This window comes from Dermacentor andersoni, chromosome 6, assembly GCF_023375885.2.
Source record: "Dermacentor andersoni chromosome 6, qqDerAnde1_hic_scaffold, whole genome shotgun sequence".
Lineage (NCBI taxonomy): Eukaryota > Metazoa > Arthropoda > Arachnida > Ixodida > Ixodidae > Dermacentor > Dermacentor andersoni.
In genome coordinates this window covers 98,213,891-98,241,404 of record NC_092819.1, presented here as the reverse complement: position 1 = coordinate 98,241,404, position 27,514 = coordinate 98,213,891, and the positions used below count along the sequence as shown (strand labels likewise).

The following is a 27,514-nucleotide window of genomic DNA, read 5'->3' as shown; positions in this document are numbered from 1 at the left end:
AACTGGCTTTTGTGACATCTCTTTTCTATAATCTTTCATTCCCTTTACCACCTTTTCCCAGCATAGGGAGGCCAGTCGATTTGACGATTCGCTAACCTCCCTGTCCAGCCGTACATTGCAGCTTCCTTCCGTTCCCGGCATCCTTCCCTGTCGCAGTGACTTGCGGCTGAACTAGGCCTCAGCCTTTGCTACCACACCTCTAAGGGTCGTAATCAGCACCTACAGCTGGAAATGTGAGTGTTGCAGAATCTGAACTGAGGTTAGCCACTAGAGCGGCAAACCTGTTAAGTGTACTGTGTATTTATCCTTATGCATCTGTGCCTAGTTCCATGTCTACTATCGGTGTAGAAATCCGTTCCTCTCTGTCTTAGCTGATTTCTCCGTACGCCAGGCCGACGTCCTCCCGCATATTTGGTCATGCTGACTGACGCCATCGTACCTAATTATTCAATAACACATTATAACTGAGTAATACTCCCATATAAATGTAACGAATATAGCTTTCATTCAAATTGAGCACAAGCCTAATAGATCCCGAAGTACAGCCACAGTAAGCAGGACAAGGCCGTACAACGCTTACGTTTTGCTCTGAAGCATTCCGAAAAAAAAAAACAACGCTATTCCCATTGCAGATATCGGGCTCATTGCCATTCCGCGTGGATTCTCTCTTTCAGACAGAGTTACCTGCACCGACTTTCCGCATTCAAGGTTATGGGAAAGCCGTCATCCAAAGACGCTCCTGATCATACATTCTGGAGGGCGCCTGGATCGATGCAAGGACGTTTTCACTTTCGAACAGCGCCGCTATATAAACACTGGCGGCCGAAAGAAAAAACATATTCTGATCGATTACAGACCGTCGGATTTGTGCCGCTTAGGCTTTGATCGGCACTCACCTGCAAGCACCGAGAACGCCAGGATGAAGACAACCGTGCTCGTACTGGCCGTCCTACTTGTCTCAGCAGGTATGATGCAAAGCTGCCAAGTTCTTTAATGGGAAAGTTTTTTGAATGGCTTACTCCTTTACCCCAAAGGAAATAAACAATATTTTACATGACAGTGATAAAAAACTTCACCGAGAGAAGTCATAGTTAAACACTGCAAATATTCTGACTTTCTGATGCACATATATTTATTGGACGTGAGAATTAGACCGCGATACCAATTAGAGTTTATTTAGCGCAGTTATCGCCTTATCTACAATATCTATTGTCATAACTACTCGTCACGAATTGACAAGGAAAAAAGCTTCATTTCTTTCCGTAAAAGTTTCTAAATATGCGTTTGAAGGTGAGCGAGTTAGTTGTTAGGAACAATAAAGCCACCTCTCATGCTCCCATAATAATGTTAAAGTGTTTATAGTGCTTAGCGGAAAACTGAACCAGCCATACCACGCCGCGTCGAAGGCTCGGCAACAAGCATAAATAAATTTTCGTATAAGCGAATCTTGAAAGTCACCGTCTGACGCCATTAGACACGATTTCTGACTCTCATCCATCTGACTTCTCATTCTAAGCGAAGCCAACCTCCGGTTACAGCCGCTTAAGCAGAGCTACGTGCTAACTTTATCCAGCTTTCGTAAACGAGGTTAAGGGAAAAGACTTAATGGAAAGTGGAACTAATGTATTCAGGAAGTAGCCTGGAGCGATGCGAGAATGTTTTCGTTCTTGAACAGCGTCCCTATATACGCCGGAGTGGACGTACCGCAACGATCTTTGTCTCGGGTATAGACTACTCCAGTTTCAAATATTATTGTTTCAAATATTAGAAAATAAGGCAACCGACATGCAGCTAAGACTGAGCGAACGGTCAGTAGGTCAAGGTGCAAACTATACTATTCACACAGATATTTTCACTTTGCCGTCTTATATGATGTAAGATTCCGTTAGCATTCGTGGTCTCCGCACTATGGTAAACTTCATTGTCAAGTCCTCCCGCAGTGATGCTGACCGAGGGGTCGCCGGCTAGAATCCCAGGATCCGGGTCACGGGGGCGTCCGCGAGGCAAGAAATGTGGGGTAAGTAGAATTTTTGGTTCAGAAAAAAATTAATACCGAAATACGACTGGATGCATGGTCTACTTGTATGAGACTGGTGATGAAAGTCACTGTTTATTTTATTTGTTTGTGACCGCAAGACTTTTGGTTTTATATGAAAAGTCCAGTGAAAAGCACAAGTTGTTCTCTGCAGCCGGAATGAAAGTTGAGCAGATTCACATAATCTGCGGACATATGTACAGTGAATGCCAGAGGGCCAAAACATTTAATGCTCTTCGAGTCAATATCATGTGCCAGAAATTAAAGCCCATGTGTTGTACGTGGGTGCGCGAAATTATAAGTATACCTCATAGTACAACGCAGCTTACTCGGAAAAAAAAAACCACTAGAAGATATCTTTAGTTATACGTGAATAAACGTGAATAGCGTTACAGTAAGAAAATATTCGTCGAGAAGTTCTGATGCCGAAGGTTCTTGGCGGGTGCTTACTCTACTTGAAGGAGTTGATAAGCTAGCACAAGCCTCAGGAATAATTGTGTTCATGATTCTAAAAGCGAGTGCAGCATCCTGTCGTTCAGGGCGCTTTTAGCATATACAGGATAAGAGAAACCAATCAATAACCTATATCGATGTGTTCCTAGCGCTTAGCAATGGTACAGATTGAGACAGCAGCAGTGCGTAGTGAAGTAGCAGTGATTCGAAGCAAAGAACAAAGCTCGCGCCATGAAAAAAAAGGAATTACTAAAAATTTAAGCAGATTCAACGCACATGTTGGAGTTGGACATGCGAAGCACAGCTTCACTCAAGTCCAGCAGTGCGAATAAATCGTATGCAGTTAAGGATGATGCATACTATGATGTTTAATATCATCCAATGTAACATGTCAACAAATGCATTGTTTACCCACATCAAAGGGTTCAGTCTCATAGAGGTTTTATGTTTGAACGCTACACTGCTTACAAGCTATGTCCAAATGCATACAGATATGTAGCAGGTTTCCCAGAAAGATATCTAGACAGCCAGGCCATTACGACGTACAGCAAGCACAGCTTCACGCAAGCACAGCTTCACTGAAGTCCAACGGTGCGAATAAATCCTATACAGTTAACATACATACATAACATGATGCATTATATGATGTTTAATATCATCCAATGTAACATGCCAACAAATGCATTGTTTACCCACATCAAGGATTACACATTCAGTATCATGCAATTTTTTATGTTTGAACGCTACACCGCTTACAAGCTATGCCGAAATGCATACACATATATGGGAGGTTGCACAGTAACATGCCTACGCAGCCGGGCCATGAGGACGTAAATCATGCATGAGGTTTGTTGAGGGAAAAACGGCACCTGTAGTAATAATTGCAGATTTTCTGCTTTTTTGTAACAGTGGCCCATACCCAGTGGAAAACACGAAACTGTTTTATTCAAAAAATTTAAAAAAATGAAAGAATCCATTCTGTTGAATGTCATATTTTATGAAAGGTTTGTGTGCTCTACAGGGACTTATGATTCGCCAAGATATATTTAGTGTAACGAAGAAGAGTAGCCTGCCTGCGCAACTCGTCGTAACCCTGACACAATTCTATCACTTCAGCGACAGTGTGAGGACTCTTCGATAATAACATTTGAAACGCGTCGTCCTCAATACCCTTCATTATATGTTTAATCTTCTCCTCCTCTGACATCGACGCATTCACCCCTTTGCAAAGGTCAACAATGTCCTCAATGTAGCTCGTGAAGTTCTCTCCGGCCTCTTGGGATCGTGTGCGCAAACATTGTTCTGCACGAAGCTTTCGTACTGCAGGCCATCCGAAAACTTGGGTAAAGCTGGTCTTGAAGACCATCCACGAAGTGAAGTCGGCTTCATGGTTTAAAAACCATAGTTTCGCAACGTCCGTAACATAGAATGCGACGTTTCTCAATTTGGTAACAGCATGCCACTGGTTATGGACGCTCACTCGCTCATAAGAGGAGATCCAATCTTCAACGTCTTTGTCATCTGTGCCGGAGAAGATAGGGGGATCTCGCAGACGCAACGCACCGGCACAAACCATAATGGCCCGCGCCGTTGCAGGAGTTAGAGGAGTGCATGAGTCGTCGGGCACGATGGGGGGTAGAGTGCGACTCCGAGATTCCAGGGTGGTCGAAACCCAGCACGTCCACCACTTGCTAAGAGATTTATTCACAGCGGGCGCAGGCGGATGAATAGCAGTCACAAGCGTTCGGCCAAGGATAGCAGCCACGAGCTCATGCGAGTAGCGATAGTGCTGTGGCACAGGCAGGCTACTCTTCTTTGTTACATTAGTTTTAATGCAGTAACTTCCTTATTAGTACTCAGAACACAGGTTTTCCCTTTTAAGTGACTCCAGCCAAAAAATAGGTCCTCTATAAGATCAAATGTTCCCACTGTCAGGCAGCAAACATTGGCGAAACGAAAAACTTGGCCGAAAAAATAAAGCAACACAAGAATGATGTCACAACGTTCGTCAGACCGCGAAGCCCCCTAGCCGACCACTCGGAAGATGCGGGCCAAATAATTGTTTCCCACGCAACTGAAATTCTAACAACCGAGACCAACCAACAAGAACGACTGTTAGAATCACGTTGAATAAAAAAAAAAAAGAAAAAACACCAGAAACAGCTTAAACCGCTCAAAAAAAAAAAAAAAGAGCCTGCCGTCAGCACATATTTACAGTTTAAGCAGTGGTAACAAAACAGATGGATTCTTTTTGGCTACGTAAGGGTGGTAAGATGGGCGCGAGCCGAGATAGTCAGAAGACCAGAAGACAGAATAACTAGGAAAAGAAAGGCGTTTGTGGTAGTGATTTTAAAACCTACGACCTCACGCTGACAAGCCCAGTGGCAAACGAGCGATCCCTAGATAGCAGGCCCGTGCGCCTTTATTTATTACATCCTGCTGCCTGCCACCGGGACAGAAATTTTGATTGCCAAACCCACGTGACGAAAGCTGTGGCCGTCAAATGCGCCGCAGTTTGCTCGTCTCTGCTAGGTAATATGGTAGTCGGGCGTGGTAGCATGGTGTCATGGATCGCCGTGCACAGGCGTCGTGCTATCTAGCACGCGCTGCTCAAGTGTCTCAATCGAATTACCGCTCAGTGGCGCTGAATTGGACAATAACGCTTTCGCATTCAGAACTCATAAGAAGTGCTTGCGTGTCCTCGCATTTTTCTTTCAAGGTTTTAACTATAGCCCAAGCTCTACGGGGTCCACACAGCACTACCGAAACGATGTGAAACTACACGGAGAAATTCTGCGTGAAAAAAAAAAAAAAAGATGACGCACATCCCATGTATGCTGTGGCCGTGTCCAGTGCACAACTGAATCGGGCTTGTCAAGCGATGGCACGGCGCAAGATTTTGTTCCCTCATAGCTAACGAAGCATATCACCAGATTTTTGAGGCTGTTGAAAAAAAAAATGATAATAAGTGGCCGACTCGGTGCCTTGTTTTATGCGGCGCTCTAGCGGCATTGGATCAAAATGTGGCGTTATGTAAGACGTCACGCGCATCACAAATGTTGTGTTGTCTGGCACGGTGCCAACTATATGTGATCAGAATGCATGCAACGAAAAGGTAAATGAGAAACTCTGCAAGGAAATTGTTAAGTCATAGATTTGCGGCGGTATATCTACTTGTTTTGCTTTAAGAGACTCCGGTATTAGTAAAGGAAAAATAAAATAAAACAGACAGAAACGCTTTGAAGAGTGCGTATTAAGAATTCATCACAATGGTAGGTTAGAAGCACCAGAAAGTTGACAGCGTTGGCGTCGAAGCAGGGTCTTCTACATTTCAAGGTTCTACATTTCTTCTACACCCGTTCATAGGTTTCCAATCCTTCCGTAAAATCTGGAACCTCTGCAATAAGAATGGTCATTATTAGCGGATAATTAGACAGTTACACAGTTATATGCCACTGTCATAGAATGTCCCATAGTATTGCCGACTATACTGATACTGGATTACTGTTGTATTGACGGAAACTTTGGCATGGGATGGTTTTGGATGGACATTGTTCTCCAAGAGCCAGGATAACTTGAAGACATGTCTTGTGAGCAGCATTACGTCGGTCACACTGGTTAATTCTCCCCTAAAACGGCATGCAATGCGCATTGTTTTACTTCTCACGTATAGCACGTTTTGTTGAACCATGGGGATGGATTGTACAATTTTATCAAGCGTTATATAACAGCATATAACATGGCGGTGCCCTTCACAAAGGCTACGAAAATTATAGCGCCTCACCTTTGCACCATACCCAATGTAAATCAATAAAGAACTTGATGTACTTGGCGTACCGCTATGCATAGAGGAGAGCCATGACAAGGTCATAGATGAATGTGCGTCTGTTGCGTCCTTGCTTGCTTGTTTGTTGCAATATAGGCCATAAACTTTACTAAAATACGAGACACGATTAAAGAAAAGGAGGTACAGGTAAATAAACAACTAATTGAATTTGTCCATTGCTCGCAGAACTACTACTGCGAAGCAAACGAGACCTGCGAGCCATCGTTTGTGGGGCCTGCATGTGAGTACTTTACTTCGTCCAGTTGCCTTGCTTTTCCATCTTGGCAGCGTGGTTTCCATCTTGGCAACGGGTCACGTGAGTGTCACGTGACATGCTTGCGCTGCATTTAGCTTGCTTGGCAGTATTATTTACCCGACAATCGTTTAAAAAATTGCTCCTCTGGGGAAATTGCCGACAAGCCATTGAAGAGCAAGATATTCCTGCGCTTAGACATCCTACTGATCCTCCATGCAAAGCGAAACCCATCGACCGACTAGTTCTTGAGCGTTATCGCACTGGGTATTTTTACCGTGCCTAAAGCTCCAAATCGCCACAAGTAACAGTGAAAATTTTTAAGCAAATCAAAAGCATCGGCATGTGGCGGCAAGCACGATGATGACACAACTAATTACATTGCAGAGTACCTGTATTGTCACTTGTGAGAACTTGAGTCTCCTATAATCTTTCTAGTTAAAGTTAGTTTACTGCGGAGTGTGGGAACGGGTCTGTTAGCATGACACACCACACTGCAATAGAAGACTACGTAGAAAGAAATGAATTGGCATAAGATCTATCATTGAGATTGTTGTCTCGATAGCCATACTATCACCGAACGATATTTTACCCCGGTGCCATAGCGGCGAAAGTGGTCCTTTATCTTTTCCGAGCATCCTGGCCCTTAAGGCTGTAGTGATGTTCGTGTAATTTTGAAAACTTATTCATCATTTTAATAATGGCTATACACTCAGAAAAATATGTGTAATTAAAGTAAAAATAGAATTGCCCTACATGATGTAAAGCAAATTGAGATTTCTCAGATTGTCTTAACGGTGAATAATTTTTCAGAAAAATCACACAGCATTGGGATGCATACACAGCTCACAGCAATATCTTGCATCATAATAGATTGTTTTTAACCTAATAAGCAACTGTTTCCCTATAACTACTATCTATAGTGCGAGTGCATGAAGTACCCATAATTAGTTTTGCTAAAACAATAAATGTCTAACGTTTGCGTGTCATCATGAGTTACGTTAGAAGCCATAAGTATTTCATGGTTGAAATGAAATTAGTTTTCATAGGCTTCGCTTATTAAGGTTGTGAGAATTTGGGTGGCTATAATGTGGAAAAAGACAACGCGGCCAGGATCCTATGATACTAAGATGTGCTGAACGAAAGCATTTATGAAGTTTGTATTGAATAAAAGAAAAACAATTACAACGTGAAGTCTGAATGATAGCTGGTAACTTTTTGCAGGAGGAGTGCTGCATCTGCTGGCCGTCTGGTCATAAAATGCTCGCCTTGAAACTTCATTTGCTGGCTAATGCTTAGAATATAATTAGAATATAGATGCGCAGGTACTATAGGAAGCCACTGTGGGAATTTCATCAGCTCGCAAAAATCATGCGTGTACCGTCAGAGCACGATCAGATGGTAGCCATGTCGCGAAAGTCTTTGGGTTATTGTAAAGGTATTGTAATAATTCATGGCTGTATTTGTTTGACCGCCAGGTAGTTTTTTTTAATTGTATATTGTGTGTTTATTTGATAAATTGGTCCTTAGGCCTCCAGTTTTTCTATCATTGTAAGATTTCTGCAACGGTTCTGCACCATGTGTAGTGTATTTCCTTGCTGTGTATTGGAGCGTCTTCTTGCCGCGCTAGTTGACTTTCAACTATATACTTGGTTGAAAATTATCTCAAATGTGTCAATATTACAGCTACACACTTCACATCGCTTTAAACACACCCATTCTTAAACTGATGCCTCTCTTCCTTTGCGTTTTATCTTTAACTAGTCATTTATTGTCACGTAAAGCCAGCAGACAATGACAACAAAGAAACCATACGGCCAATAACTTGTTTGAATAAGTGAAACGTGTAAATTAAACATACGTAAAAATGAAAATTGACGTAAAAGAAACTTGCCGCAAGTGGAATGCGAACCCACGTATTCTCATTACGCCTGCGAGGCTATCACCAATTGAGCTACCGTATAGCGTTGCCTTCACGTCCACTTTGTTACATGCTTATGTATGTGTACTGGAGTTAACGATTCGAGTGTTAATCAGCAAATCACTCACGGCCTTGGCACTGGATCTAAAATATCATTTCACAAACCGCGTAATGCTTTGTGGCATAAAGAATGTTGCACGTCTGACACTAAGGTTGTCAGTGGCGGCACTGGCCTTACACTCCCTGTGTCCACCTTAATCTTCCCGTAGCTATCATTTCAATAATTATTTTAAATAAACAAGTTATTCCTGCTATACTTTGCTCCTTGTCATTGCGTGTTGGCTTTATGTGGTTTTGGCACAGGAAAACCACGGTTCCCTTGCTTCTAGTGGGATATAATCTCTTTCTTGCCTGCTCTGATATGGCGCTTAATTACTATGGAAAACTGGCGAGAAAGCCTTGTAACGGTTGGCATATGATTAAAGAAACTACTAATATAATACTTGCTGTTGAGGTGAGTCGGCACATAAGAGTTTATATCTAGCCATGTTAATTACACTCTGCTATGTCGACAGTGAGTATGATCCTAAGTTTTGTGTGCAGTAAGATTACAGCCTTTCCTCAATCTATGCAGGTACCTCCAAACTTAAGTACAAGTAAAAGGCCCAGCGAATGAACACCAACGAGATCAAACTGCATGGCAGCTCAATAAAGTTGCTTACGCTCACCAACCACTGCATCCGTGCTGATTTCAAATATCTTGGTTTTACTTTTATGAAATACATGCACCAAGAGTTTCAAGACCTCCAACAAATCAACTTCATAACACGGCGAAATAAAGAGAGCATGAAAGCAAGTAGAAATGAGCTTTTCGAATAACTTTTACGGGTGTGCCAAAGTTAATCGTTAAACCAAAGCAGATACGAATAATAGAGCCAAAGGAAAGTGCAAGCTATTCCAAATCCTTGTTGAATACCTTTGGAATATCAAACAGCTGTTGTTACCGTTATTACAAAAGAATGTTCACAGCCTACCATTATTGGCGTTGGAAAGTCTTGTCATCACATTACATGTTATCAGGTTTGCGTATTAAATATACAACTGCAGCAATCGGAACAAATATGTAGTTTGTTCACATACACCTGGATGTTAAGAGTTTGTGAATGATTGTGGTTCATTTGCTAACGTGCAATTTCTTGCATTATTTTGAAGACTTCATTAAAGAAATATTTGTACTTATGGGTAACGACTGTTCGATTGGAATAGTTTAATGCGGACTTAATTATAATTTCGCTTGCTTAATATCACAGCTGTGCCGTAATAAATCGCTCTTGCGAAATGAAATATTTCCAACAAGTGTTTCTTCCTCGAATCTTCCATAAAAGTTTAGCCGTTGCGTCTCTGTATGAAACACTATGACACCAGAAAAATTGAATAATAAATCTGTTAAACAACGTAGGTAGGCTCGAATAAACACAACATAAATGGAGCTTTTTTTCCCCAAATAATCAGTCATGTGATGTCGAAGTGCTATTCATTGTAATGTACCTTCATTACTTGAAATAATAAAGAAGAAATAATGAAAAGAACGCACCCAAAAAGCGTCCTTTAAAGAATTGATGGCAGCTTCAACGTCGGTGTAAATTAGCTACCACCTCACATTAAAGGGAATGTGTAAAACAATCCGCAGCGTATGCCTCTAGCAGCTAGTCTTCGGTGTAAAACGATACTGCGAAATAAAATGTGGAATATGTGGTTATTCCGGTGCTATTCTTCGGCCCAATATTACGTGTCTTTTAAAGTGTTTTTTGATGTACACGATGTTGTATCTACAGTTCGAATCAGTTATTTAAAAGACGTCTGATTTAAACATTGGGCAAAATATTCTTGAACCTGTTCGTAACTAATTGCACATGTAGACATATTCGATTTATTGGCAGGAGTCTGACTTGACATCGGTAGGAAGCAAACACCTCTTTCGGAAATATGAACTGTAAATATTACTTTCTCTGTGCAATAAAACTAAGCGTAACTACGATAGTGTAGGAGACCTTAATTTTGAAGGAAACATTTCATTCATCGAAATTGCAAACTTCTCGCTTATTTTCATATAATGTTCAGTGCTCATAATCATTCACACTGCAAAGCGTGCAGCAAACCCGTAGTGCGGCCTTCAACTCATACACTTTTTCTCACCCTTATCCTAAATACTCAAAAAAATTGTTGGTTGGTTTATTGGCTAATTATCTTATGCAGTAAAGCAATGAAGACTTATTTTATGCGACAGCAACTTCACAACTGCACCTTCGCTGAGAGACGCAAGAGTTGAAAAGTGCACCCATTCTAACCACCTGGTGCGCGTCAATATTCCGGACACCAGCGCTCGACCAAGATAGCAATTAAAGTTAATTTTTCGTTGTTTTCGTGTCGCCTTTTACAGCTATCATCACGATTTATCGTAAGAAATGATGCCCAAAGAAAGAAAATTTCGTTTATCTCTAAAAACGTTGAACGTTCCTTTAGAGGATGAGGCTGTTAGTTGTAAGCGACAAACAAAGCACCGTTAATGCACCCACAAGGGTGTTAAAGCGTCTACTGTGTTCAAGAATACGTGACCGGCCATACCACACCGCGCACGGCGACAAGCCGTAACAAATTTTCGCATCAATAAATCTTCAAGCTAGTTCACTGTAGCAGGAGGATGAAATCTGAAGTGCGGAGTCATCGAAATCAGTGCTGGTGCTGGCGTGCGGGCCCGTAAAGCACGAGTGTGCGCCTGATTGGTGAGCCGCTACCGCGAGATCGGCGCGAACGACAGGGCCGAAGGGCTGAACCTTGCTGCTTCGCTCCTCTTTAAGAGGAAGCTAAATCTAAATACATGTAGAAAGGAATTCGTTTTTCTCGACAACCGCTCCACCAAATTTGACGAGGTTTGTTGCATTTAAAAGAAAACCATATATTCTATGGACTGCTAGTTTCGGATTTTTCATTTACGTTGTCATATCTTTATTAACAATTGGCCAACATCGCAAATTTTCAGGAAACGAAACTATCTAGTTTAAAACGCTGTAACAGCAGTTTCCGATAGGTACCAAGTCACTGGAAGTGGTAAGGGAATACATCTACTTAGGGCAGGTAGTGACCGCGGATTCGAATCATGAGCCTGAAATAATCAGAAGAATAAGAATGGGCTGGGGTGCGTTTGGCAGGCATTCTCAGATCATGAACTGCAGGTTGACATTATCCCTCAAGAGTAAAATGTACAACAGCTGTGTCGTACCAGTACTCACCTACGGGGCAGAAACCTGAAGGCTTACAAAAAGGGTTCTACTTCAATTGAGGACGACGCAACGAGCTATGGAAAGAAGAATGATGGGTGTAACGTTAAGGGATAAGAAAAGAGCTGATTGGGTGAGGGAACAAACGCCAGTTAATGACATCGCCAGAAATGGGCATGGGCAGATCATGTAATGAGGGAGGAAGATAACCGATGGTCATTAAGGGTTACGGACTGTATTGCAAGGGAAGGGAAGCGTAGCAGGGGGCGGCAGAAAGTTAGGTGGGCGGATGAGATTAAGAAGTTTGCAGCGACGACATGGCCACAATTAGTGCACGACCTGGGTCGTTGGAGAAGTATGGGAGAGGCCTTTGCCCTGCAGTGGGCGTAACCAGGCTGATGATGATATTGATGATGATGCTGATGATGATGATGACGATAAACTTAACAATGAAAAATCATATCGTAATTATATTAGTTACATCTGACAGTACATCTACAGCGGACAAAATCGGTATGTTACACATGAATCTCAAAAAAATTTAGTATTACGGAAATACGGCTTTTGCAGAACCCTTGTACACAACGTAACGAATTCACGTAAGATCTGTCCACTTTGACTTATAATAGTTGCTCTTTACAGAACCGCGATAGGTGTTCTTGATGCAGAGCTATTAGTTTGTAAACGTCGTGCTTCTACTTTTTTTCGAACTTTCACATTTTTCGAAATATTTTAAACGAAATTCAGGCCCTAAATCGAAATTACGCTTTCAACGGACACTAGAACATAACTTTCTCTCTCAAACGCAGCAAATTTCATTAAAAGCGATCCAAGGGTTATCTCAGAAAAGCGTTTCTGCACTTTACATGTATTTTAATAGGCCGCGTTGGAGTTGGGCCCGAGCTAAAGCTTCCTCTTAAACGATTTGTCGAGGGTATAAATACATGAATAATAATTGCAGTGCCATTTCCAAAGATGCTGCAAACTAATTCTTGAACGCTACATACTGTAAAAACAAGCAAGGTATGTATTTTTTCATAAAAGAATATACTTGTACGTGCCAAAACTTTTGCCCAACATAACTGATATCAATGCTTCCATCCTTTTTGTCTATTTAATAAGTAAAGAAAACATCACACGAACTTTAGAACTAAATCAATTCGAAAGCAGCAAAGCAGTGCATGCCGTTGACATGAAAAATGTAAAGGCCATGAAATGAACAATTTGTGGACCAATATGTTACTGAAACATTGTCATTCAAGAACAGTGCATGCGTTCCTGTACGTATGCAACGGCCAGTGAAACATTTCAATGACGCTCTCATTTATTCCAATGTATAACGCAGGAGCATCGGCCACCGGTCCTGTATCGTGAGTATGTGCACGGAAATTATAGTTGCAACAGAGAGCACGTATAAAAAGCAGTTCTGCGAAATGTACGAGGGCGAGTCAAACGCAAGTGAGCCAATGCGAATATATGACAAACGGTGTGCTTTATTTAAAAGTAGTCTCAATGAGCATTTAGCCGTTTGTCCCATTGCCTAACGAATCGCGTGATTCCCGTCTGATAAATCTCCTTGGGTTGCTGCTTCAAAAAGCCTGCAACTGACTCTTTCACGTCATCGTCCCACACGAACCTGGTTCCCTTAAGTTGCTTTTTTCGGTTGCCCCAAAATGTGGAAGTCGCTAGGCGACAAGTCTGAGCAGCATGGAGGATGTTGCAGCGTTTCCCACTTGAACTTTACCAGTTTTGTATTAACCAAATCAGCGACGTGGGAACAGGCATTGTCGTGCAGAAAGATGACCTCATTCGTCAAATTTCCACGTCGTTTCTTCTTGATTGCGACAGGCAGCCGTTCCGGCGTTTCACCATAGCGGAAAACAATTGATAATCTCTCAAAATTTAGCAAATTCTGTCAGTAATGGCCCCTGATGATCGAAAAAAAAAAGTAAACAACACCTATCCTGCGGAAATGACTTGGACGTGGTGAATTCGAATGTTTCCACTGTAAGCTCTGCCGTCGTGTGTCAGGCTCGTAGTAGTGGCACCATGGTTCGTCCCCGATCACAACTGCAGACAAGAAGTCGTCACCCTCATTGTGATGCCCGATAAGATGAGCCAAGGCAGCGCCGAACTTCTCCATCTTCTGGCGGTGGTTCAAAACCTTGAGCATTCATTGCGCACACAAGAGTTGATAACCCAGATGTTCATGAATTATGGCGAGAACCGAACCGTTACTGATGTTCAGACGCTCTGCTAGTTCATCGACGCTTATCCTCCGTTCTTGTCTCATCTGCTCATCAACCTTTCCAATTTTGTTTGGGGTGATTGCACGATGGCTTTGGCCCGGTCTTGGGTCGTCTTTGCAACTTTCACGTCCTTCTTTAACCGTTTGCTCCAACGCTGCACAGTGGCCAATGAAGTGCAATGTTCAGCGTACACGGCAGTGATGCGGCGACTAATTTCTTTTTGGGAAACATCCTCAGCTGTCAAAAACTACATGGCACCACGCTGTTCAACTTCTGCAGTGTGATTTATGTAACACAACCATGTTCAACCCAGTGTATGAGCGCATTAAAGAACATTTATGCTCACAACTGCGTGTCACTTTTCTTAATAAGAGATGTCTGTGTGCTACGCGCATGCCTCACAGATAATGAACCGAACCATTATTGCGCGGGCTGGGTAGGCTTACTTTTGTTTGACTCGCCCTCGTACATTAGAAATGCGGAGATACAATGGGAGATACAAATGCGATGATACAGCTTGATAGATGGCAAAAAAGTGTCAGTACAAACGAAGTTCACTGGACGTATACACAAAACCTCGCAACAAGATATTTAAACATACGTATAAGTCTCCAATAAAAGTACGTATCTAAGAAAAAGTGACTGTATATGATGCGTCAAACAAGGCTAATAAACATGTTGCGCAATCACAGATTCACAGAATCCTAGATCCTGCACCCATTCCATCCACTCCCCCCGATGTATCACGCACGCCGCGCTTGCTCCCCGCTTTTCTCCTTTGCGCACACACGTCTGAGTCAGCACACCTGGGCGCACACAATGGGCGCACACCCATTCAGCAGCAGCATGCGGCGCTCGGTCACGATGTTATCGCCCTTGGACTTTATATACGAAACATAAGGGCAACGGCGACGGCAGGAATGCGCGTGGCGTGTCCCTATAATTGCCGTCGCAATAATATTATAGGAGTATCCGGCAACTGAAGCGACCCGTGGCCCAATACTCTCCGCAAAAGAAGAAGTAACAAAATCGAGCTTTCACCATGCGACAATTCACTGCGCCGCAAAAGTGTTTTTTGTTTTTTTTTTGTTTGTGGGGCGGGGGCACCGAAATGAAGAAAGGCAAAGGAAAGTATGTTGGCTGCAATCGAACGCCTACTTTGGGCACCTTATGTGGCTGCCGAAGGAATATCGAAGAAAACGTGAGACGCTTGGTCCATCGAGAACCATACGCATACTGCTCGGCATCCTACACCGGCGAGACAAGACTTTCCGGAGAGGTTGCGCTCAAGCGAACGCGCTGCAGTCCGTCGAGTCCCCACAGTGATGGCGGCGACCGACGATTCTTTCTTTTTCTTATCTGCTAGCCAGAAAGCGTCTAAAACTCTGCCAGGTGAAAATCCACTCGGCCAGAGCTAACCGAACGCGCACCGATGTGCGCCGCGAGGTGGTCGGAGCACCACGAGAAACACTCATGCGCTCTGGCTGTCTCTGGCAGCCCGCGGCTAAGGTAACGAGAACAAAAAAAAAAAAAAAAAAAAAAAGCTGATGAGGCTTTTTGTGTTCGCACGAAGAAAAATCAAAGCAGAAAAAATAAATAAGAACGTAGTTACCTTGGCTGGATTTAGTGTTAGACATGGATGCGTTGGCATAGGTGAAAAAAAAAAGAAAAGGAGCATTGGTATTTTTTTTATGTGACATGATGGTATAAATGATCCACCACAACGCTTCGTCTCATCGGACTTTGCTGCGTACTTTGTCAACTTCTCTGATATTAGGTTGATTTGGCTTGCCTCGTTTATGTTCCGATGAAAGACCTTAGAAAAGTCAATGCGCCTTTGGCGTCAAATGTTTATAATAGTGTTAAACCCACAAAGCTCCGCAATTGAAAATCTAGAGCACAACTTTGGAAATGTCAATGCACCTTCACATCAAAAGTTTATGAGAACTTTCTGCCCACAAAGTTTCGGAATTGACATCCATGTGCTCCGTAGAATCCGCGGCCTCCGTGAGGTGCCGCGGCAAGCCCGTTCGCCATCAAAACGCTCTTGAAATTTCGTGCTCGGATGGGGCTGCTTGCGTTACGGGACTCCCGGTACATTTGTGTTGCAGCGAAATCTAGCCCGAGTTCGAATGTTCGCGGTGAAATGTCTGTTCCAGCTTGAAAAAGACATTCTAGACAAAATCTAGAATGATTTCCGGCGCCGGGGGTTGCTTTGGTCGACGGTGCATGGACAGCACGAAAAAATTTCGGGGGGGGGGGGGCGGCTAAAGCCCCATAAGCGCCCCCCCCCCCTGGCTACGCCCCTGCTCGCGGCTGAGCAACACCCCGGCGGCCGCAACCACTCCGCTACAGCTCCTAATAAACTGCTACCGTTGGAACTGTGAGCGATGCAGAACCTCAACTGAGGTTAGCTACTGGAGCGGCAAACCTGTTAAACGTACTATGTAGTTATCTTTATGTCCCATGTCTATTGCCGGTGCATGAAATCGTTGCTTTCGGTCTTGGGTGATTCCTCAGTACGTCTGACTGACCTCCGCCCACACTGTTGCCCACACTGACCGACGCCATCGCACCAAATTATTCAAGGAATTTTTATAAATGAGTAATAACCCCATCTAAAACTAATTAATATAGCTCCATTAGACTAGAGGACAAGCCTGCTACATCACGAAGTACAGCCGAAGTAAGCAGCGCAAGGCCGTATGAGGCTTACGTTTTGTTATCGGAAGAATTCGGGAAAAAAGCATGCTGTTCGCTTTGCAGATATCGGGATTCGTTGCCATTCCGCTTGCATTCTCCCTGTTAAACAAAGGTACATGCACCGACTATCTAACTTTCGCATTCAAGGCTATTCGAAAGCTTTCATCCAAAGATGCTACCGATCCTATATTCTGGACGGCGCCCGGTTTGATGCAAGAACATTTTCACTCTCGAACACCGCTCCTACATAAGCACTGGCGGCCGAAAGAAAAACATATCCTGATCGATTACAGACCTCCGCATTTGTGCCGCTTAGGCTTTGATCGCCACTCACTTGTAAGTACGAAGAACGCCACGAGGAAGACAACGGTGCTCATACTGGCCGCCCTACTTCTCTCAGCAGGTATGATGCAAAGCCGACAAGTTCATGAATGGCAAAGTTTTTTTGAACTGCTGAACCCCTTTCACCTAAGGCAATGAAAAATATTTTACACAATAACGGGCAAAAGACTTTATCTAAACTGACAGAAGTGATAGTTAAACACTGTGCTCCTTCTTACTTTCTGATGCCCACAAATTTATCTGAAATGAGATTTGTACGGCGATAGCAATAAGCGTTTATTTCACTCAGTTATCGCGTGATGTGCGATGCGTATCATCATTGCATCTCGTCACGACATGAGAAGGAAGAAAAAGCTTCATTTATTTCCGCGAGTGACATTAAATAAGCATTTGAAGGTGAGCGTGTTAGGGGTGAGGGACGATCAAACCACCTCTTATGCTCCATCATCATCATCATCATCATCATCATCATCATCATCAGCCCGATTACGCCCACTGCAGGGCAAAGGCCTCTCCCATACTTCTCCAACTACCCCGGTCATGTACTAATTGTGGCCATGTTGACCCTCCAAACTTCCTAATCTCATCTGCCCACCTAACTTTCTGTCGCCCCCTGCTACGCTTCCCTTGCCTCGGAATCCAGTCCGTAACCCTTAATGACCATCGGTTATCTTCCCTCCTCATTACATGTCCTGCCCATGCCCATTTCTTTTTCTTGATTTCAACTAAGATGTCATTAACGCGCGTTTGTTCCCTCACCCAATCTGCTCTTTTCTTATCCCTTAATGTTACACCTATCATTCTTCTTTCCATAGCTCGTTGCGTCGTCCTCAATTTAAGTAGAACCCTTTTCGTAAGCCTCCAGGTTTCTGCCCCGTACGTGAGTACTGGTAAGACACAGCTGTTATACACTTTTGCTCCCATAAGGGTGTTAAAATCTTTAGTATTTACCACAAAACTGCACCACGCCTACCACATTGTGTCTAATGCTCTGCAACAAGGATAAACAGATTTTGAAAATCACTGTCTCAAGCCATTTGACCCTATTGTTCGATTAAACATAATAATCGCGTATTAATCAGGCATGAAACTATTATAGTAGTTTTGCTTTCGCTTGATGGCAAGCTTATGTGCGCACTAAGTACGACCACAGCAAGCAGCACAAGCCCACACGATTTTTACGTTGCCTTATAGGAACCGTGCCAAACAAATCGCTGCTTGCATCGCAATTAACTGGCTCAACGCCATTCGACGCTTGTTCTTACTTTCTCACCCTCACCCACGCGAGCCTTACAGAACAGCCGGTTAAGCACATCTACATGCTCATTTTACCCAGCATTCGCAAACAGGGTTAAGGGAAAAGACCTTTTGAAAAGTGGTAATTACGTATTGTGTAAGTAGCTTTGAGGGCAGCGAGAATGCTTTCTTTCTCCAAGAAGGTCCCTATATAAGCAGGAGTGGGCGTAACGAAACCATCTTCGTATCGAGTATAGACCACCACACTTGTGTCGATTAGTCTTGTATCGCCGTTCGCCTGCAAGTTCTGAGAACACCACGATGAAGACAACGGTGCTGATACTGGCCGTTCTCCTTATCTGAGCAGGTACGTTCAGAGCCGGCAAAGCTTGTTGAAACTCTCCTATAGGATGGGAGGATACGTACCTCGCAGGTTATGTTTGTCAATGTAAAATACAGTAATTTCTTGACCGAATCTTGACCGAAATTTCCAATCTCAACCTAGGGCGGAAATTCTTTAATTTCACTCTCTCGTTTCTATCGGAAAGGAAAGCGTTCCTTCGACTGGGCACGATCTCGGGCGGTCCTTACGAACTGGGCAACTGCGGAACCCCTCAGGGCTCGGTCCTATCCCCGCTGCTATTTAATATCGCCATGCATAAACTGTCCGAAAGGCTGGCCGCACTCCCAAAAATAGGACACGCAATCTATGCAGACGATATTACAATCTGGTCCCCGGGGGGATCTCTGGCCGATCTAGAGCAATCTCTCCAGGCGGCCATAGATGTAACGGAAGAATTTCTTACAAGCACGGGTCTCAAGCTGTCACCGACCAAATCCGAACTCCTCCTCTACAGACAGTCGAGGCAGGGCGTTAGGAACCTTGAGCCTCTGGAAACGCTGCCAGTCAAAATTACAACACGAGAAGGGCACCCCATTCCGAGGGTGAACTCCATCAATATTTTAGGACTTCTAATCAACGCCAAAGGCTGTAATGCAGAAGCTCTAAACAAGCTGGGTGCGCAGGCGAAAAACATATTAAGACTCATAACTAGAATCGCAAACAAAAGGGGGGGACTCAAGGAGGACAACCTACTCAGGGTCTTCCAAGCTTTCTTCATCAGTCACATTACTTACACGGCACCGTACCTAAAATGGAGCAAAATTGAAAAGAACAAACTCGACACGCTCATCAGGTCCGGCATCAAAAGAATACTCGGTATCCCACAATCCGCTAGCACAGTAAAACTACTTCAACTCGGAATTCACACTACCACAGACGAATTAATTGAAGCGCAGTTTATTGCACAGATCTCCAGGCTTTCGTCAACTAAGCCGGGAATCAAAATTCTCGATGAAGCTGGTCAACTCCCTATACAGGCACCGCTCGACAGACACCCCCTGTCTAAATTAGCCCGTGAAGGTATAAAGGTTGAGCCCGTGCCGAGGAACATCCACCCAATATATAACGAAGGTCGCAGAAGAGCACGGGCTAGAACCATCCTTCGACGAATCGATCCTTACGGGGCAGACGCATTCTTCGTCGACGCCGCCAAATATGGCAGCGAAGACAGGTTTGCAATCACGGTCGTTGACGCGCGCGGGACACTTATCAGCGCCGCATCAATTTACGCTAAACACGCGAATGAGGCGGAGGAAAGCGCGATAGCCTTGGCTCTTCAAGCCGCAAAAGGCCCGGCGACCATTTTCTCCGACTCGCGCACGGCGGTTAGGGCTTTCTCGTCCGCTCTAGTTTGTAAACACGCAGCCGACATCGTCAACAGATCCTTTCGTATTACTACGCGAGAACACATTGGAAGTCATACATTAGCGTGGTTCCCGGCGCACGTGAACGATGTAACTAACCAAGCGGGTTACAACCCTAACGAGCGGGCCAACTGCCTGGCGCGTGAATTCACGAACCACGCCCGAGATAACGGTCCGGCTCTCCCGCAGGATTGCCCCTTCAAAGATAATCTTACGACCTTTCATGAAATTACATCACATTACGGACAAAGCAGCAGAAAATTCCCTCCCCCCAGCCCGAAACTGAACAGGGCTCAGGCTGTTACTTTCAGACTTTTACAGACGAGATCCTACCTCACCCCTAGAGCGCTGAGTTGGATAGACCCGAACTTCCCACAATCGTGCTCCAAATGCGGTCACGCGTGCTGCTCCTTCGACCACATGCTCTGGCTGTGCCCGTACAACGCGGGCTCCGACTTTCATAACAAGTCCAAGTGGGACGCCTTGCTGAAGAGCTCGGATTTCACAAACCAACTACAGGCCGTCCAGAGGGCCCGCGACGTCGCGGAGAGTCACCACCTCCCTGTCCCGTCGTGGGCGGAGCCAACAACTTTATCAGGGAGCCTTCGGTCCCCCCAATCGAGTTCCTCAGGACACTCTAATAAAGTTCTTGTCACTGTCACTGTCTTAGCTCTCGTACAGGATGGGAGGATACGTACCTCGAATGTTATGTTTGTCATTCTAAAACACATTAAGTTCATATCTGAATTATGCTTCTATCTAGACATTGGCCGAAGTCAGCGACTATAGACGGTGTTCTTTGAAGCATGTGTACGAATGTTCCCGTAGAAACACGAAGAGAACAGTACATCAATAAGAGTAAGCTGTGCTACGGAACGCTTTGCAAAAATTGAAGCTTATTTGAAATTAAACTGCAAATACCGGACGATATCTGCTCACTGCTAGGAGAGTGCGCTGCGGAGGCTTAAGTACAGTCGTTGTGGCAATAAAATACGGCAACCGACATGCATCTAAGACTGATAGAACGGTCAGTAGGTCAAGATACGAACTGTATTATTTATAAATTCGTTTTCACTTTTTCGTTTTCAAATGATGTAAGATTCTTCTGGCATTCGTGGGCTGGGCACTATGGGAAACCTAATTCTCAAGTCATCCCACAGTGATGCTGACGGAGGGGTCTCCGGCAAAAATCCCAGGATCCGGGTCACGGGGGCGTCCGCGAGGCAAGAAATGTGGGGTAAGTACAATTTTACGTTAAGAAAAATTAAGTCTTAAAAATATCATTGACTGTACTGGCAACTTACACGAAATGATGATATTTTTCTGTTTTATTTGTATGTGACCGCAAAACGTTTTGTTTTGGTAGGAAAATTCTTGTGGAAAGCACAGGTTGTTGTCTGCAGCCAGAATGGAAGTTCTGTAGGAGCCTGAAATCTGGGGGCAGAAAACTGCGAACCCTAGAGGCCCTAGAAGGGTAATACTCTTCTACGCGTTATCGCGGGGCAGAAAAAGCTCATGAGGCATGTTTCAGTGAGCAAAAGCAGTCATGTTCCTCAGAGTACAACGCTGCTCGCACCGGAAACAATCAGGACAAACATTCTTTTGTTTGGAATTTTCTAATAAACGTGAGTAGCGTTACAGTAAGAAACTGGTCGCCCCGAGGTTCTGATACTGAAGGCTTTTGGTATGCGGTAACTCATCTTGAAGGAGCTCATAAGCTGGCAGAAGCCTTAGGAATAATTGTGTTCATAATTCTAAAAGCGGACGTATCGTCCTGTCGTTGAGGTTGCTTTTTAGCGCACTTTATCAGAAACCGATGAATAAGCGATATGAATGTGTTGCCAACGCATAGCAATGGTACAAATTAAGATGGCAGCAGGACATAGTGATGTAGCCGTGATTCCGAAGCAAGGGACAAAGATCGCACCAATGAAAAAAATTACTGATGAATTATCAAGATGCAACGCACATGATGGAGTTGTACACGTGAACCATAGCTTCAATAAAGTCAAACGGTGTGAATAAATTCCACATAGCTAGGGACATTGCTTAGTATGATGTTTATTAGCATCCAATACACCATGCAACCAAATACATTGTTTACCCACATCAAAGGTTACACATTTAGTCGCTGCATTTTTTATGCTTAAACACTACAATGCTTACAAGCTATGCACAAATGCAAACACCCATTTAGGAGGATGGACAATAAGACGTCTACGCAGTTAAGTCAGCAGGACGAAGGCCAGGTAAGATGTTTGTCGAGGTAAAAATGGCAATGACAGTTGTAGCACTAAGTGAAGATTTTCTACCTTTTTTCTTTGGAACAGTGGCGCATATATCCACTGGTAAGCATGGAACCGTTTGATGAAACATATAAAAGAAAATCAAGCACATGGGTTGACTCAAATGCTGCGTTCAAATTTGAAGTTAATGTGTTCTCCAGGGACTTATGAGTTGGCGATATTGACACGTGTACTTGTTTATCAGGTGCCACGTTTCATCGTCTAACAAATGTTAACGCTCATCGCGAATCATTCTGGAATGTTATCAATGGTTATATCCAACGTCGGTTGTCACAGAACCTTGCGTAATCTGGTTGCATGTATGCGCGACGCGAATGGTGTAGAACTTTCTGGAAGACTTTCTGATCAGATTTTCGACGATCGCCGACCGTGTTCGCCGCTATTGTTATGCTTTGAGTGTTACTTGCTTTTCTTGGCACAAGTTCCCCACCTAAAAATTTAGTTCCATCATTCAGAGTTTTACCACTGTATTACGCACCGTCACTGCTACGTCACAGTTTATGTTTAGGTTTTATGTTGTAACATATTATTGTGCATGGTTGAGGTACAATTACTGGCACTACTTTGATCGTCAGCATACAAGGCACATGCAAAGCCGTTTGCTGATACCAACATATGGAACGCATATAACCATGGTATATCTCCCCAGATATAACCACCACGATACTGACCCGGCTGCACAAAGCAGAACGACACCGAAGCCCAAACGTTAAGCGAAGATAGGCTGGTCCCCATTGATTCTATGGCAGTCGAGCAAGCTAGCATGACGTCACGGATTAATGTACACCGGCGTAGTGCTATCTAGAAAGTGTTGACGAAGCCTCTGAACATGCTTCGTGCGAGGACTTCATAACTCGAAGGACAGCTCATCGACATTGAATTGGACACTAATGCTGATCATAAATAATTGATCATTAATCATGATCTGCATTCAGGTCTCATAAGAAATGGTTAGGTGTCCTTGCACTTTTGTTTTAAGGACTTGGCTACAGCTTCAGCTGCATTAGTTTGAAACAGAACTGTAGACAATAGGTAACACGATAGGCGAAGCTATGCTGAGGAATTCTGCAGCCGCACCATATATGGTGTGGTCGTGTCGAGTGCATTACTGAACCGGGCTTGTCAAACGATGGCACGGTGAAAACTTTTGTTTGTCTACTCCCAGCGAACGACGCATATCATGAGATATTTGACGCTGCTAAAGAAAAATGAACCGGTCGAATCGCTGCGTTATTGCACGCAGTACTGCAGTGACATTGCATCAAAATGTGGCATCGGATAGTAGAAATGTTATGTTGTCTGGCATGGTGCCGACCAAACGTTATCATAAGTTACTTAAAGAAAGAAGGAAATGAGAAACTGTGCAATAACGTGTTGAGTCGTAGATTTGGGTGGCTTTTTCTAATTGTTTCACTTGAAAATTATCCACTTTTAGAAAACAAAACAGAGACAAGCTGTTTCAGGAGAGCATATTAACTATTCATCACAATGATACGTTAGAGGTACTAGAAAGCTGACCAAACTGACGTCGAAGAACAGCCTTCTAAATTTCAAGGCCTGCTGCTGATCACTCCTCAATAGATTTTTAAACCTTCTGTAAGTATGGAAGCTCTGCTAACGTAATAGTCAATATTACTGGGTGATTAAACAGACAGTTACATAGTTATATGTTTCAATCATAGAATGTCTCACAGTATTAACCAGTGAGCAAAATGACCCTGCATTACTGACGGGAATAATAGCATGTGATGGTTTCGTATCGGTAACGTTATCGAAGAACCAGGACATCTTGAAAGCACCTCTTGTTAGCACCATTCCTACTGACACACCGGTTACTTCTCCACTAAATGGCATTTAATGCACTGTGTTTTAAGTATTACGTAAAACATGCTTCATTAAACCATGTGGACTGTTCGTGGGTTGTACAATTTTATCAATATACTTGCCTGACGGGCTGTGAAAGATAGAGGAGAGCCATGACAAGGTCATAGATGAATGTGCGTCTGTTGCGTACTTGCTTGCTTGCTTGACGCACTTTAGATCTGAAACTTTAATAAAATACCAGATATGGAGAAAAAAATGAAAATACAGGAAAATAAATAACTAATTGAATTTGGCTTTTGCTCGCAGAACTACTATTGCGAACCGAACGAGACATGCCAGCCATCGTTTGTGGGGCCTGCATTTGAGTACTTTACTTCGTCCAGTCGCCTTGCTTCTCCAACTTGGCGCGTGAGTGTCACGTGATGTGCTTACGCCATATTTAGCTTGGAGATATGATTTACGCCAGATTTGTTAAAAAAATACACCTGTGGGGAAACTGCCGACCAGCCATTTAAGCGCAAGATATCCCTGTGCTTAGACGTCCTACTGATTCTCCATGCAAAGCGAAGACCATAGACCGATTAGTTCTTGAGCGTTACCGCACCTAATGAGTTTGCAGAATTTTAACCTGTCTGTATTTTTAACGGGCCGCACATACAATAGTCGAAAAATTGAATCAAATCAAAAGTACCTACGCGCCACGGCAAGCAGTATAAAGGTAACCCAATTCACTGTATCGCGGTGTACCCGTATTACCACTTGTGAAAACCTCCGTCTCCTATGATCTTTCTCATTATAATTTACTGCAATGTTAAGGGAAGGGGTCCATTAGCACGATAAGTGTAGTTGAAGTAATAATAATACCTTTAGTGCGAATAATCAAATCACTATATTCATACAGACCTGCCAAAGCCTTTGAGCGGCAGTGCCTGGCAGGAATAACAATGCATAACAATGAAAGTGAATAACAATGTAATTGTCCTATACGATAAAAAGAAAATTTAGATTTGTAAGCTTTTCTTAATGGTGATTACTTCTTCAGAAAAAAACACACCGCGTTGGGATGGATGTACAGCTCATGGCGGAGACTTTTCACATGATGATAGATTGCTATTAACCTAATAGGTAACGATTTGCTTATAAATACAACCTGTAGCTTGAGTAAATAAAGAATCCATAATTAGTTCTGGTAAATAAATATGTATTTTTTTTGTATCATCATGACGTACGTTCGGAGGCCATAAGTATTTCATAGTTGAAATGAAATTATTTCTCATAAGCTACCCTCATTAAGGCTGCGAGAGTTTCGATAGCTGTAATATAGATATGAATTAGAACGACCATCATTTGAGGATATGAGGAGTTGACGAATGGAATCAGTTTTTAAGTTTGCATTCCATAAAAAAGAACATTAGAACGAGAAGTCTCAAAGGTAACTGGCAACTTTTTTGCAGGAGCAGCGCTAAATATGCCGGCTGCCAGGTCATAAAATGCTCGCCTTGAGATTTCAGTTGTAGGCTAATGTTTAGAGCACAATTAGAATGTCCATGTACAGGTACTGTCAGAAGCCATGGCTGAAATTTCACCAGCCCGCAAACAGCATGCGTGTGCTGTCAGAGCACCATCATATTGTACTATATATATTGTAAAAAGTATATTTATATTTATAGCTTTAATTGTTCGACCACTGGATAGTCTTTTATTGTTTTCATTCATATAGTGTGCTTATTTCATAAATTGTCATTTAGGCTTCCAGTTTTTTTTCTTCATTCTATGATTTCTGCTACTATTCAGCACCCTTGCTGTATACTGGAGCGTTTTCTTCCAGCGCATGTTGACGATTAACTGCATACTCTGTTGCACATTAATGCAAATTTTTCGATTTTGTAACTACGCTTCACATCCATTTAAACTCTTCTATTCTTAATATTTGATGCCTCTGTTCCTAGAGCTTTATTGTCGCATGAAGCCAGCAGACAATTACAACAAAGAAAGTATGCCGCCAATTACTTGTTTGACTAAGTGAAACATAAAAATTATAGATAGATAAGAATGCAAGTGGACAAAAAAGCAACTTGCCGCTGAGGAAATACGAACCCGCGTATTCGCATTATGCGTGCGAGGCTTTTACAATTGGCATTCCGTCGCGCTGTCTTCCCGTCCACTTTGTTGCATGCTTATGTAGGTGTAGTAGCGTTAACCCTGAAAGTGCTAATCAGCGAAATTACTTACGGCCTTGGCAGCGGATATAGAATATTCTATAACAAACAATGTGGTGCTTTGCGGAAGAAAGGTGTTTCACCTCATATACTAAGGCCTGCAGTGGTAGCACTTGCTCACACTATCAGCGTCCACTTTAATCTTTCCGCAAATATAATTTTAATAATCCTCTTAAATAAAGAAGTTGATCCTTCTATGCTTTCCGTCTTGGCCTGGTGTGTTGGCTTTATGTGGTTGTGACTTAGGGAAACCTCGACTCCCGTACTTCTAGCGCATTATTATTTCTTACTTGACGGCTCTCATATGGTGCTCAAATATGATGGAAAACTGGTGACAATATTTTAGAACGTTTGAGATTTGATTGAAGAAACCAATACTTCAATACTTGCTCGTTAGGAAGTCAGCACACAAGCGTTTTCTTTTAGCATGATTGATTGCACTGTGCTATGTCGACCGTGAGTGTGATGCTAAATTGTGTTTGCCGTAAAATTAAAGCCTTCATCAATCTATTCAGGCACCTCTCCATCTCCATACAAGTAAAAGCCCCATGGATAGACACCAACGAGATCAACCTGCTTGGCTGCTGAATAAAGTTACTTGTGTTCACAAAGTGTTGTATGCGAGCTGATTTCATGAAATGCATACTCGAAGCGTTTCACGACCTCCAACAAAACAACTTCATAACACAGTGAAAGGAAAGAGCACAAGATCACGTAGAAAATATCTTTTTGAAGTAGTTATTATGGGTATGCCGAAGCCAATCGTTAAAACCAGAGCAGATACGAGTAAATACTGCCAAAGGCGAAGTGCAAGCTATTCCCAATCCTTGTTCTATAGCTTGCTAATATCGAACAGCTTTTTCACTTTTGTTACAGAAGAGTCTTCACGCCCTTTTATTATTAACTTTGGGAAGTTTTGTCATCACATTACACGTTATGCCGCCTTGCCTATTTGACGTACAACTGGAGCATTATGAAGAAACATGTAGTTTGTTCGTATATCCGCGGAACTCCAGGGGCTCGAATGACTGTGGTCCATCTGGCTTCTTAAGCGACGTATTGTGGTTCACTATTTAGCTTGTCATTCTTTATGTTTGTACGG

The 27,514-nt window shown here is 43.2% G+C and overlaps 2 long non-coding RNA genes across 4 annotated transcripts; both read left to right on the top strand.

The window, feature by feature from the left end:
- The first annotated feature begins 810 nt into the window (after positions 1 to 810).
- LOC129382486 (uncharacterized) lies at positions 811 to 9,219 on the top strand. Of its 2 annotated transcripts, none has more exons than XR_008610573.2 (4): positions 811 to 965; positions 1,930 to 2,017; positions 6,501 to 6,555; positions 9,123 to 9,219. It is a non-coding gene; the product is annotated as an uncharacterized lncRNA (long non-coding RNA). The 2 variants fall into 2 exon arrangements; XR_008610572.2 differs by having other exon boundaries at positions 825 to 965; positions 1,941 to 2,017.
- Positions 9,220 to 18,474: 9,255 nt separating this feature from the next.
- On the top strand, positions 18,475 to 27,023 carry LOC129382485 (uncharacterized). 2 transcript variants are annotated; one of them, XR_008610563.2, is made up of 3 exons: positions 18,475 to 18,663; positions 21,224 to 21,300; positions 26,928 to 27,023. It is a non-coding gene; the product is annotated as an uncharacterized lncRNA (long non-coding RNA). The 2 variants fall into 2 exon arrangements; XR_008610562.1 differs by lacking the exon at positions 26,928 to 27,023 and adding an exon at positions 24,500 to 25,823.
- Positions 27,024 to 27,514: the final 491 nt, after the last annotated feature.